We start from the raw sequence: 14,876 nt of genomic DNA on the forward strand, positions 1-14,876 counted from the left end.
AGGAAGTGGGCATAGTCACTTCTGTAAAGCAGGAAACACTGTAGCCAATTGGCACACAGCAAACTCTTTCAGACAGCATTGTGATAATAACCAGGTAATTTTTTCGTTAATGCTGAATGGGGAATGTGGCCGGCCACCAGGGATAAATCCCTGCTCTTCAAATTGGTGCAGTGGGATCTTTTCATCCAGTTTAACAAAGACAGCGCCCCCAACAATGCAAGAGCCCTTAGCTGCTGGATTGGAATGTCAACCTAGAATGTTGTGGTGAAGTCATTTAAGGTGGGAAAATCTTGGAGGTTGTGCTCTTGGTAGTGACTAACATCACCTTAGAGCCATAAGGAAATCCCAGGCTTTAGGACAGTAATGTTAATGGCTGGGTCTGTGTTGGGACTGCCTACGTCATCCTGAAGATTACTTGCTCAACAGTGATTGTACAGCTCTAGGACTTCACCCTGGTGCCCGGCATTTGTAAAGCACCAGGATGAAGGCTAATAGCAGTACAACCATCATTAAACATGGAATCTTCAGAATGACACCCACCAACCACCTTAAAATTCATTCCCTGCACTACAATGCTACATCCTAATATGTTTACTATTTACAAGAGTTACTGCAGCAACTCAGCATGCATTTTCCAAAGCACCATGATCTCTGCCACCTGAAAGGACAAGGGTAATGCATTTGATTCCCAACACCTCTATGTCCCCCTCCGAGACCCATAATATCTTGACTGCAATGGACTTCAGTTCCATCATTGTTGCTGGGACTCCCTGCTAGATATCTCTGGGACTATCTTCACCACATGGCTGTTATGATTTAAGAAGGTGGGTCATCATAAAGACCAATTTGGAATGGGCAATAAATCTATCTTTGCCAGAAAACCCCATGATCTTTGAAAGAGTTAAAGAGAATTGTTAGACTTTTCAGTGGCATTCATAGCCCAAGAAAGGAAAAAGCCCTTGGCTTTAGTTTTGTCCACCGCTACTTATTTCACCAAATAGCTTTGCATTTAATTTTTAGCATAACATTTTCAATATAAGTTCATTGTTCTGTTCAGCTTTGTCTATATTCTAGTTTTGTTTGTTTCATTATTTTTTTAATGATTGTTCCTTCAAAGACAGGTAGGTGTGATGTATGTATAGAACAATCTAACTGATTTTCTCTTTACTGTTTTACTGGATGACAAAATGCTTGAATTTATCAGTAAACATTCTCAAATTTATCAGTCAGCAGACAATGTTAAAATTGACTATGTCTTCTTCATTGTATTAATTGACATAAGACTGAACAGAATCTTTAGTTTATAAAACAAAACTAAACCACTGATTGAAATGTATAAAGTTTACAGCTCTGAGTATGAGTATCCAACGGCAGATGCAAGATTTTTTTTTCTCTTTGTACAGGATGTGGTTTGAGCTTACTGTACTGAAAAAGATCTACTTCGAACAATGTATTTTCCAAATTGGACACCTAAAGCAAATTAAAAGAATAACAGCACTTTCAAGCATGTAACCTAAGATTTGGTAATGTGACACAAATCAATCACTAAATGTCTGTTCACTGTAATATCCTGGTAGGTACTTAGAAGGCCACTACATCAGTACTCACTTTGAGGAACTCACCAGCTCTGGAAGAACATTCAATTTTCTGTGCTGTATTAAGTGAGTGAATGGATTTTCTTTATAAGCAATAGAAGTAGGTCATCAAACTCTAAAGCTTTTGCATAATTCTTTAAAATGAAATTCATATTCTAACTTCATATCTCAACACTTTTGACCATTGCTGTATTATTGTACCAATAGGATATCATACTAGTTTTATTTTAAATGATTTATGGAAAATATAGATTGTTCTTGATAATTAGAAATAATTAATTTATTAAAACCCTGCTTTTTAATCTACATAGTTTTTGTAAATACCAGATTTTCTTTATTCCCTTCTTAAAATAGGCAGGAAGGAGAATGCAAATGTCAGGAAATAGATAACAGTCTGGATTCTAAATAGAGGTGGGCGCAAATTAGATTCTTGTTGTTTGTAGTTTAAGTGATTCAGTATATTGCACTACCCCCAGGGATTCATTTAAAGAAAATGAAGCACATTACACTGCAGTTGCATTGAATTGCTTCTGTTGCTATGGGAAGTTATACACCAGCAAAGCTCTTGCATTAGCATGATGGCATTGTGATGAGACCACTTTAATCCACTTGCAGAAGTCGGAAGATTGAAAATGTATAACAATCCTGCAGATTAACACTAATGTCCCTGCAACAACACGCTTCTAATTTTGGGAAATCATTGAGTTATTAACTGATTTAATTCAAAAGCTTCTGCACACTTGTTTTTCCCCAAGTGAAATGTTACAGAATGGTTTTCTTTGTGAAATTCTCAAAAGCAGTAGAATTGTCTGTCTGAAGCTTGTGTTGATGCTGATTTTTTTACTGTTGCATGGCTTCAGAGATTAATGTCCTCTAAGTGATCAATGTTCACGTCCAAGTTAAATGATCTAGTTAACAGCTGACATTCCATTCATTTGTATTATAATCAACAGCAAAAATCTTGATTTAAAATCTTGTTAATGCCAAGGAGACTAACTCCAGTGATGTATGCCCCCACATCTGTGGAGATCAACTAACTGGTTGAAGTTCCAAACCAGGACTGTTGCAGTGTGTATGGTCAGTAGGTCATGGATATGCCAACTGATCAAACATTTTGGTGTCTTCAAGACTACTGTCATCTGCTGTGGAAAAACCTTCATTTGTGCCTTTCCACCTTTTGGATTTGGTTATGACATCCCAGGCCATCCTACCTTCTGTACATTTGAGGCCACCTAAAGTCTGTTGATGACAGAAGAGAGTCTCGATGCTGGAGTCTGGAGCAGTACACAAAAAGCTGGAGGAACTCGGTGGGTCAGGTTGGGGGGAGGGGGGAGGAATTAACAGTCGATGTTTTGGGTCAAGACCCTTCATCCGGACTCAGTCCAGATCAATCCTGAGCAACAGTCTCCTGGTAAACCTTCTTACCCTTGTTTTCACATTACTTCATGGCCTCTCCACTCTCTATTTTTGTATTTCTCCAGCCCTATAATCCTCTAAAACATTCAGTTCTGGCCTCCTTAACTTCCCAGACTTTAGTCACTCTACAGTTGGTTGAGGCACCTTTAGCTGTTGAGGCTTTAACTGGAATTCCACCCCACTCCCTCCCCCCTACCCCCCCCCCCCCCCCCCCCCCCCACCATCAAGCCACTTTTCCTATTGTGGCTTTTCTCTTGACCAAACCTTTGACTCTCTATACCGATGTCACCATATGCAGTTAAATGAGGACATTGTCCTCAATTCTCCCATGGTGCAATCTGATCAGCTTGTTCAGATCATCCTGCCCAGAAATGGTCTCAGTTCCCTGGAAATATGAATCCCTTCTTCTTGTCTAGCTGTATTTGTCCTGTTGCTTCAATACTTATTGGGCTCACCATGTGCTGATGTCATTGGTGGGAAAGAGACGGAATCTATTTGCATTTGGAAAGGCAAGGACTGATTTGGGACAGTTAGCATGGCTTTGTGCACATCGTGTCTCCCTAATTTGAATGAATTTTTTTTTGAAGAGGTGACCAAGGGGATTGACGAGGACAGATAGTAGACATTGTCTACGTGATCTTCAGCAAGGCTTTTGACAAGGTCCCACATGGTAGTCTGGTTTGGAAGGTTAGATCACATAGGATCACGAGTGAGCTAGCCAGTTGGATACAAAATTGGCAAGTTGGAGGGAGTCAGAGTAGGGTAGCGGAGGGTTGTTTTTCAGATTGGAGGCCTGTGAGCAGTGGTGTGTCACAGGGATCAGTTCACGGTCTCCTGTTTTTTGTCTTGCATATTAGCAATGTGGTTGAGAACGTAGGTGGCATGATTAGTAGGTTTGTGGATGACACCAAGATTGGTGGTGTAGTGGACAGTGAAGAAGGTTGTCTAAGGTTACAACACAATCTGGATCAACTGGAGAAAGTAGGCCAAGGAGTGGCAAATGGAATTCCACTCAGACATGTATGAAGTGATGCAACTTGGGAAGTTAAACCGGGGTTAGGACATGCACGGTGAATGAAAGTGGTCTGGGGAGTGCTGTAGAACAGAGAGACTTAGGGATACCAGTACATAGTTCCCTGAAAGTGGCCACACAGTAGACAAGGTGATGAAGAAGGCATATGGCACGCTTGCTTTCATTGGGCGGGGCATTGAGTACAAGAGTTGGGACGTCCCGTTATAGCTGTACAAGGTGTTGGTGAGACCGCACCTGGAATATTGCGTGCAGTCCTGGTTGCCATACGACAGCAAGGATGTGATTAAGTAGGAGAAGGTGCAGAAAAAATTCACAAGGATGTTGCTGGGACAGGAGGGGGTTTGAGTTGTATGGAGAGAGTCGATAGGCTGGGTATGTTTCCCCTGGAGTGAAGGCGGAGGTTTATAAAATTGTGAGGGGCATTGATTGATGGATAGTCACATCCATTGATGGATAGTCACAACCTTTTTCCCCCAGGGTAGAGAAGTCAAAAATAGAGGACATGGGTTTAAAATGAGAGGGGAAAGATTTAAAGGGTACTGAGAGGCAAAGTTTTTCCACACAGAGGATGGTGGGTATATGGAACAAGCTGGCAGAGGCAGTGCTATAGGCAGGTAAAATTACAATGTTTAAAAGGCATTTGGACAGGGCAGACACAGTAACGTAGATGGCAGGTAAGGTAGTGTAGCCGTTAGCTAATGTTATTACAGCGCCAGCCACCCGGGTTCAATTCTGGCTGCTGTCTATAAGGAGTTTGTACCTTCTCCCCGTGTCTGTGTGGATTTCCTCTGGTTGCTCCGGTTTCCTCCCACATTCCAAAGAAGTACGGGTTAGGAAGTTGTGGGCATGATATGTTGGTGCCGGAAGCGTGGAGACACTTGTCTGCTGCCCCCAGAACACCCTACGCAAAAGATGCATTTCACTGTGTGTTTTGGATGTACACGTGACTAATAAGGATATCTTATCTACTTGGATAGGAAAGGTTAAGAGGGACACAGGCCAAATGTAGGCATATGGGACTAGCTCAGGAAGACATCTTGGTCAGCATGGACAAGTTGGGCCGAAGGGCCTGACTCCATGACTCAGCTATAAAGAGAGGTTGGACAAACTTGTATTGTTTTTTGTGGAGCATTGGAGGCTGAGGGATGACCTGATAAAGTATATAGAATTATGAGAGGCACAGATAAGGCAGATAATCAGTTTTTTTTCCCCCAGGGTAGAATTCTGAAATACTAGAGGGCATAGCATTAAGGTGAGAGGGGGAAAGTTGAAAGGAGACTTATGTGGTAAGGTTTTTTAAAACACAGAGCATGGTAGGTGCCTGGAAAACGCTGTCAGGGGAGGTGGTGGATGCAGATATGATGGTAATATTTCGGAGGCATTTGGACAGGCAGTTGAACAGGCAGGGAATGGAAGGATATTGACTATGAGAAGGCAGAGTTGTTGGCATTAGTTTAAATTGGTATCATGGTTGGCAGTGACATCCTGGCTGAAGAGTTTGCTCCTGTGCTGTACTGTTCTGTGGCTCTATGGAATAATGTGGAGGTCATCATCTTCAAGCTCCTGTGCTGTTGTTTCTACACTGCCTTCTGAAAATATGTACAAAGGACCTCAACTATTTTCTTTTCCCATCACTGATTCGAGCATGGACCCTAACTTGTGGTGCTTCCCTTTTCTTTGTACACCCTCCAGATGTCTAGGGCTTTCGGGGATAAGAAATAAAAGCTAGATGAGCCAGCTGTGCCCACATCCTAGGAATGAATATATTTAAATAAACTGCTGATCTGTTGTAAAATGAGCATTTATCCTGCTGTTATACACAAGGACTTGATTAATACAGCATTTACTATGTTTGTTTGAATTCAATTTCACAAATTGAGAGGGATAAAACTCTTAAAATTCTTGTCTTGTTTAAGATTACTAGAGTGGAACTCATCAAACTGCAATTACGCAAGATATGCATTCTGCTCACACCCACTTTCTCTGCCTTTTATAAAAGCTCGATCTTGTTCCTTTAAAATCTCTTCTCTTAAGTATTTCAAAGAAGTTTCAGCAAGTTGTTCATAAAAGCTCAGAGACTAAGGCCCTGAATTATTGTTTTTATTTTGGGATTACCAATGCACAATTTTGTTGCAGCATAATTATCCAAAATGAAATTATAAAATATCTTGTGATACGACTAAGGTCTTCAGAATGCAAATAATTAATTTTAACTTTAACCAGATTTTCTTCAGACACACACCAGCTTGGTTACCATGTAACAAAAGACTTTCATCATGATATTCGGTCGCACCCAACTTCTTTGTGTGGACTGGATTTGTTCAGTATGTTTAATAATCTCACCTTTTCACCTTTATTGAAGCATTGCACATTTGAGTCTTGTTCTTCTAAATTATCTTGATTTAGAACTCAGAATTTAGAAGTGTCACAAACAGGAAGCGTGGTAAACTGGGAAAGGTACTGTCAGGACAATGGAACAGGAACAGACTATTCAGCTGCTGAAGTACATTCCGCCATTCAATAATCTGGGGGTTGATGTGTAGCCTAACCCTATGACCTCTCATTGCTCCATCTCTCTTGACGCATGAGCTAGAAATAATACTTTGTTCTCGGCTTCAAAAATGTCCAGTGAATCAAAAGTGCTTTTGTGGAGAGAATACAATACTTTAGTCATCTTCTGCTTGAACAAATGCTTCCTAATTTCATTCCTAACTCCATTTGTTAGTCTGTGTTCTATCGCTGAATGTTCCCCTACCAGCAGATTTAGTTTCCTTTTAATCTCCCCTAACCAGTTAGGAACATGGGAACAGTTGTGAGCTATTTGCTCCTTGAAGCCGTGCCAATATTTATTGGCATCGTGATTAATCTGTGGCCTAACTCCATTTAGCTACTTATTTTCTGAAATCCCTTCGTACTTTTGTTATTAAAATCCATCAGCCTCAGCTTGAAAATTCACAATTTGGGGAAGAGTTCCAAATTTCTACCACCTTCAATGTGTAAGGTATTTCCTAACTCCACTCCTGAATGGCCTGGTTCTAATTTTTGGACATTCACTTAATTGTCCAACCAATGGAAATGGTTTCTCTCTTTTTGAATTAGTTTCACTTACTTCAGTGAAATCACCTTTGAATTGTTTAAATTCTAGAGACGACAATCTTTAGATCGTCTTTTTGTATCTGGATATTAGATTTTAATTATCTGTGTGATACCAATACCTCTTTGGATCTCCACTGAGCATTTGCACCATTTTAAAAAAAAATTCACATTCATTTGATTTTGGTCTGGAATGGAGGATATCATACTTGTCTGCAGTGAAATCCATTGGAGACAATTTTGCCCACACATGTCTATCTTTGGCTGTTTATAACTTCATGCTTCGTCTGCATGATTAACTATGACACCAATCTTTATATTATCAGCTGACTTTGCTCTCCATTGTATTATATGTTATTTATAATTTAATAAATACATCTTCAATTCTTTCCAACCCAAGTAGATCTCCTTCTCCCTACTTTTACTAAAGCAGATCAATAATTTATCCTCAATATTTTGAGCTTTAATTTTAGCCAACATTTTCTTAGAGAAATCTTGCCTAACTACCTTCTGGAACTTGATATGAATCAACATCAGGAAACATTTATCTGTCTACTTGTTCAGGTGATTTCTTTTTATTAAAAAAACAATTGAATTGGCATAGAATTTGAAGACATGGGTAAGAAAATTGGAGAGATGTTCAGAGAAATTAAATAATAGGCAACAATGTAAATAGTACAATAGAAAGAAAGATTTAAGGTTACTGAGACACAAATCATTGTTTATCCATAGCTAGGAAATGGTTGTTTTCAATACCCTGCTCTCTGATGGATATCAAGGTATTGACATAAGGGAACAGTAGGCATTTGCCAAGATGATGGCAGGAATCTGGATCTTGTAGTTTTCAATGCAACTCTTTTCAGAGAAAAGTAAGTTTGGAAGAAATCTGTGCCAGGTGTTCAGAATTGCATGGTGTTTTGACAAATAAAAATATAAGCAAAATACTGCAGCTGCTGCAAACTTGAAGTAAAAACAGAAAAAGCAGGCCAGGCAGATCTGTGCAGAAAGAAATTGCAGTAACGTTGCCAGCTAATGAGCCGCCCCTCTCCACCAATGTTGCCTGACTTGTTGAGCATTCCTAAGTTGACGCATTTCTCCGTGGTGAATAAGTGAATTTTAAGATTGCCATCAAAAGAACAATTACACAAGTTTGGAGAAATGATTTTATCTTACTTTGTGGTTGCTATGATATGTGACTCCCTGCCAGAACTGCAGGAGGTGCATAATGTGTGTTTTTAAAACAGAATTCATAAATATTTAAAAAGGAGAGATCTCACAATGAGACCAAATGAAAGCCAGAGCAGGCAGCATGGGTTTTGCAGACTCCAACAGTGGAGTGATTTTAGAACACTACAGCACAGTACAGGCCCTTCGGCCCACAATGCTGGAAAGAAATGATCCTGAATGAATGAGCACAGTGGTGCACGAATTGAGGTATCTCACTTCGGAGATAATTTTGCCGATGCTGAAAACAAACATTCTTTTGAAATCTCTATCGCAATTTCATGAATTAAAGAACATGCATAAATTATGCGTTTGTACTGACGTAATGATCAATGACTTGCCAGCAATACAAGTGCATTAATCACTCTATCCCTGTAGATGTGATGTGTATTCAGCTGACGTGCAAAAATTATTTTCAAGGGACATTGTGTTTGTAGGATGCTCAGAGGGAAGGAATTGCCTAAGTTATGTCATGTTTTAATTAGTACAAAATAAGACTCATTGATTTCTTGAGTTTGCTGCAGGGCAATCCTCCCTTATTATTACATTTAGCGCCTTTAATGGGACTATCCTTTAGAAAAGTGTTATGTGTGATCACAAATTGCAATAACTTTCATAGTGTATTGTATCCAGCATTAGTGGAATGGACCTAAAATAATTTATTTTCTTATCATTTCCGTGTGAGGTTAATCCTCACTGCACTCTGGGATAAGTAATCACATTTGGTGTAAATGTAAACCAAATCATTCTGAATCATTTACTAATGTTTTCAACAGATTCAGAACTATAATTTTCTGTTAAGAAACCCAGAGAATGCTCCTTACTGTCTGTTGTGCTGCAAGAATATTTGACTTGCAGCAGGTTGTGCTAGCTTGGAAATCTAATTCATTTGGCACATTACTAAAATCCAGATTGACTCTGAATTGTATACAGGAGTAATATAATGGAAGGATTCTACTGATACAATTATATTTTATTATACCACTTCAGTGACAACATCGTAGGTTACTGGAGATGTAGAGGATTTTACAGAGAAAATTTGTGGTCAGCAATGAAACTAAAAAACAATTGTGTGTGCCCATTTATAAGATTACAGGCACAGGTATTTGCAGGGATGGAACCAATATGTCTCTGTCTATCAACATCATTTCTCAGTCCAAACAGTAAAGATTGGAAATTTACTGCATGGAGCAATCTTTTTATGCACCACATAATTAAATGAAAATAGATCAATAAAAGTGATTAGACTACCTGAACATGCTCAGCACTCCATGAGAAATTACATCCTCTATCTGTTGCATGCTGATGCATGGGAACTGAGGAGATGTTGCAGTGGTGTCATTTGGCATGCAATGCATGGTTGATGTCACTTTTGCAGAATGGTGGTGGCAAAAGACATGGCCATGACTTCAGGAACAGGTCTTAATGTAACCCCGCTGCCCAGTTCTGTTGGTGTGATTTCTGATCCACTGTTGGTGATGGATAGTGTCAGTGTCCATCTCCCATCTACCTCGTGAGAGCAAATTGGATCAAAGTAGCACCTCTACTTGAAGCACTACTTCAACACTTCAGAATGCCAGGGTTTTTAATTCTTACATGCATTGTGTGTTTAGAACATAGAACAGTACAGCACAGAGCAGGCCCTTCAGCCCACAATGTTGTGCTAACATAGCTATTCCCTCTACCTACAGAATGCCCATATCCCTCTATTTTCCTCTCATTCATGTGCCTGTCCAAGCCCCTAGATTGTCAAAGTCGAGTTTATTGTCATATGCACAAGTACATGTGTACACGGGTGCAATGAAAAACTTATTTACAGCAGCATCACAGGCACATAGCATCATATAAGCAGCATTCACAAGAAAAACATAATTTATGTTTAATTTATACACAATTTTTATAAGAAAGAACACAATTAGAACAAAAACAACTATTTTAGTGCAAAGTGATCGGAGTGGTCATGGTATTGCTCAACTTTCGTGGTGATTAGGGTTGTGCTGGTTGGTTCAAGAACCAAATGGTTGAAGGGAAGTAGCTGTTCTTGAACCTGGTGGTGTGGGACTTCAGGCTTCTGTACCTCCTGCCCGATGGTAGCTGCCAAAAGCCGCCTTGAGGCAGCGCCTCTTGTAGATACTACCAGTGTTGGGGAGGGATGTGTCCGTGATGTATTGGGCAGAGTCCACTGCTTCTGCAGCGTCTTACATTCCTGTGCATTAAAATTGCCGACCCAGACCATGATGTAATCAGTCAGGATACTTTCAACAGTCACTTTCTTGTGCCCTCAACTAAAGCTGCTGTGGGTCCTGTAAAAGTTTAAGGTTGGAGGAATTTCATCCTCCATGATTTACAGCCAACTGAGGAAATTTGCATCTATAAATCTGAACATGTGCAGTTAATCTTGTGTTTGCCATCTTTTTTAAAAAACAAGAAGGCGGGAAGGGCAAAAATTGAGGAGATTGGCAGAGTCCTAATTCCTTGATCATTTGGTGTTCATGCACCTGCTTCCAGACTGTTGCCTACCTGATGGTTGGGTAGTAAGGTGGCATGAATAGGAATTGAAGGAATCTTTGGATAGGTGCTTTGGAAAGGTGTAATGAACGGGGCAGGGGAAATCCATGGTAGGGAGGACCTGAATTCTCAAAGTGGGGTCCAGAAATTTTTTTTAAATTTTGAAGCCTCCTTATTTATTTTGAGGACCTCAGACCCTAACGACTTGACTGGGAGAAAGGCTTCTTGACCTGAGCCACGGATTAGAAATTGTTGTCAGGTCGTAATGATATCCGTCATCCACCAGTGAGAACAAGGGAGGCTGCTGATGTCTCAGCTAACTGATGTTTCAGGGCAGGTCCACCCTGTTCTGTGTTGCACGATGTAAAGTGGAGGTTGGTGCCTAGCCGTGAAATGTTTTAAAGATGTATTTTATCATGCAGAGGTTACTCTGTCTGACCAGAGCAAGGTAAGAAGTTTTTAAGCAGAAATAGGTCAAAGGAGGGGGTGTAGTTTCAGAAATTTGTCGATGCATGGAACTGGCCAGCACTTCAAAAACACCAGGCTTGTGAAATGCCAGGTTGCATTAATCAATTACTTGAACTACAATGAGTATGCACTGGGGTAAGTTTTTGATCTTGTTCATTCACTGGAAACGTGTTGAGATTTCAAAGTGCGGACACCACTTGTTTCTTTGTTTTTCTGTAAGCTGGTAGTTTTAACTTGTAGGTGGGGCTTACTGAAGTACTTCGAATCTCCTGTTTTTGGATGAGATGACCTGACTGGAGCATAGAATAGGAATTTACACTGTAAATTATGGAAGATAAAATGATGAATATTGTGGCCTGTAAATTCCATCTTGTAGTAGCAATGTCCATGTTTACTCTATAATTTGAATTTCTGTGGAAAATATTCAGTGCAGAAAATTGGTGATTTAATGCATGGATTGCAAAGTCTGCATTGTTTTCCTTTTGAGTCCTCTGTGCCTCCTGGATCCCTTGTTCGTTTGCATGATATTGTGTGAATCAGTTGTTGTGTTTGCCACAAAATAAGAAGAACTACTTCATTGGTTGAGAAACACAGTGGGATGTTCTGAGGCTATGAACAGCACAATGTAACTTCAAGTCTGTCCTTATTTTCTACTTCTGTGTCAAACTGAAGATTAATTCACACTTTTTCCTTTCCCCATTCTTCATGGGATTTCTGAATGGATTCTTTCACAAATTTTTTATCAATTAGCAGCATTGACATCTATTTAAGATTTTATTTTTTAAAAGTTTGCAAATTTATAGGAGCATTTATTGTGTATACCTAGCTACCATTTAAAATGACTTCTGGAAGCAGAGTTTTATTGTGGTAACTTTTATTCCTAAACATATTTAGTCTGCACAATTACAAATGGAATATTTTATTCAGCTGCACTTGTAAAATGATGCATACTGAAAAGCTGTAACATAATTCAAAAATGATTCTCTTTTCAATCCTTTAATATCTCTGCATCAAAAAATGAACACTTATTGAATTCAGTGACCAACACTTAAATATATTAAATATTGATGCATTTTATACATTCTTTTAACTCTGGATTTAAGTTTGTCCTCAGACGTGCATTAAATGCATGATCGTGTACATGTGCTGTACCTCGCTTCCAACATTCATTTCCATTTGAGTACACAAGTGCATGGTGCATTTCTGCTCCAGTGAGTCCATTTCTGAAGAATAATATTTTATCTGAAACTTGGCAGTTTTTGGTGACATGCCTGAAACAAAAATACCAAGATGATAATCTCAGAACTGGCAATGCAGCAATCATTCGGTGCATTTTTTAAAAACACATTCATTGCGCAATATAGTTTTCTGTTGATTATTGTATTGTGTGACTGGATCTCTAAACCTGCAAATGATATAATCCACAATTGTATGTTTCTTCCTAGCTGGTCTCTTGCATTACATTTATAAGGGATGATTAACTGGTAATGTCCTTGTGTAAATTGCTTCAGTTGTGTCTTTAGTTAGCTTGCTGTCGGCAAAACACTGTGTGCCTTCCTCTGTTTCATAGAGATAAATTACCTGTGGTACATAACTAGAGTATTCCATTTGTCAATTTCTTTCTCAACAAATGCTTAACTGACATTTAGCAGTGATCTCAACCATCAGCATTTAGTTTAGTGCTTTTGAGATAGCAGGAGAAAAGGGAAAATTGTCCTCTCAGGATGTAGCATGTACTCATCAATGGCACTACTAAAGCATGTTGAACAACAGGGCTGTGGGATGAGCAAGAGTTTACAGGTTGTAACATGACTGCAGGGAAATTGGGACTGGGAAAATGGTTGTAAAACAAAATGATTGAGTAATTATTTTTCAATGCGTTACGAGCAAAGGAGGTGCTAAATATGTGGAAGAGGAGCCGTCTTTTAAAGCAGTCGTTCTGAACTTGCATAAATTAGTCACTGTTAATATTTATTGAAGGGGCTGGATGCAGAGTAGGCAGAAAATTAGAATTGATCAAATCGAGAAGCATTGACATTTGTCAATTAATTACTTGGCTGAGATAGTAAAGACAGAGTTAATTATTGTCAGCTGATGATGAGATGGAGGTCTTGCCACGAGCAATGCCAAGTAGAACATCATCAGCATATAAATGGAGTTTTATCGGAGAAGATTTAAGACGACTGCTGAGAGGATTTGACAAGTCTATTGATCCTATGTTGGGGACGGAATGGAGGAGAGGTGGGAGGGCAGCTTGAAGCAGAATAAACCTGTCAGAATTGAATTCGATGTAGTCTCATATTTAAGATCTGACTTTGCATATAATGTTCTGAACACATTTTCTGGAATTCACAAATATTTGCTTTCAAAACCATATATACCGTGTTCTTGTGTTACTTTCCATCATTTGTGGTTCCAGTAAAACAATTTATTTCCCCCACCAAGTATTCTCAGAGCACATTTTTGTTGCTTTTATTTCCTTCAGTCTTCACATAATCTTCGCTGACAGAGCCAAGGCGAGTGACCTGTTTTCATGCTGGGATAATATAGCCTTTAGGATTATATACATGCCTTTTGTTTTCTTTATCACATGCTTTCCAGTTGTATCTCCCTCTCTCTTCCACACTCTTCCTCCCTCCTTCTACCTACTTCCATCCTTTGCACCGCCCCCCCCCCCCCCCCTTTAACTTCTGTATTTTTTTCCTTTTTGGGAATCTACAACTTGTTTTCCGCAGATGTCCAATGCTTTAAACAAGTAGTGGTTCTTTCTGTGTTATGTCAAGTAAGAAAGGCAGCAATGATGACTTTTATTTACACATTGCCATTTAAAACAATTGCAAGGCATTAAACCAGGGTGTGTATACTGGCAGACCAAGTCAATCATGCCTTGAGATATATCAACAAACACCTCAAAAGAATGCTAATTGTGATTTGGAGTACTGACTGTATACATTATTTCCTCCCACTTAAATGCACCACCAAAGATAATATAACACTGCAGTTCCTGGATGTAGTCCCAAATTCTTGACTATCGATTCAGAGACCAACTTTGAATGCCACAGCAGCAGCTAGAGAATTTTTTAAAATCCAAGTAATTACATAAATTTGGAATTAAAGTTGCTCTCTATTAAAATAACCATGAAACTTCTGAATTGCTTTAAATAAAGCCTATTTTGTTCACTGATCTCTTTTCAAGAAAGGAAATCTGCTGTACTTTGGTCAAGTCAATCAGCAGCTTAAGGCCCCCAATCACTGCTAACTGTCTTCACCTCCAACCGCAATTAATTTCATTTATTTTTCAAGGAGGCACAGTAGTGTAGTGGTTAGCGTAACACTATTACAGCGCCAGTGATCAGGGTTCAATTCCGGCCGCTGTCTGTAAGGAGTTTGTACGTTCTCCCCATGTCTGCGTGGATTTCCTCTGGGTGCTCCAGTTTCCTCCCAAATTCCAAAGATGTACGGGTTGGTTGGGCCAGAAGGGCCTGTTACCGTGTTGTATAAACAAAGTTTTCTCTGGGGCTGGATGGGATATATCCAAG

General features: G+C 39.5%; 1 protein-coding gene across 1 annotated transcript in view; it reads left to right on the top strand.

The window, feature by feature from the left end:
* Positions 1–14,876, top strand: part of chn2 (chimerin 2) — a 219,558-nt gene that overhangs the window by 101,134 nt on the left and 103,548 nt on the right. The gene's annotated exons all lie outside the window — the stretch shown is intronic.

This window comes from Pristis pectinata, chromosome 5, assembly GCF_009764475.1.
Source record: "Pristis pectinata isolate sPriPec2 chromosome 5, sPriPec2.1.pri, whole genome shotgun sequence".
Classification (NCBI taxonomy): domain Eukaryota; kingdom Metazoa; phylum Chordata; class Chondrichthyes; order Rhinopristiformes; family Pristidae; genus Pristis; species Pristis pectinata.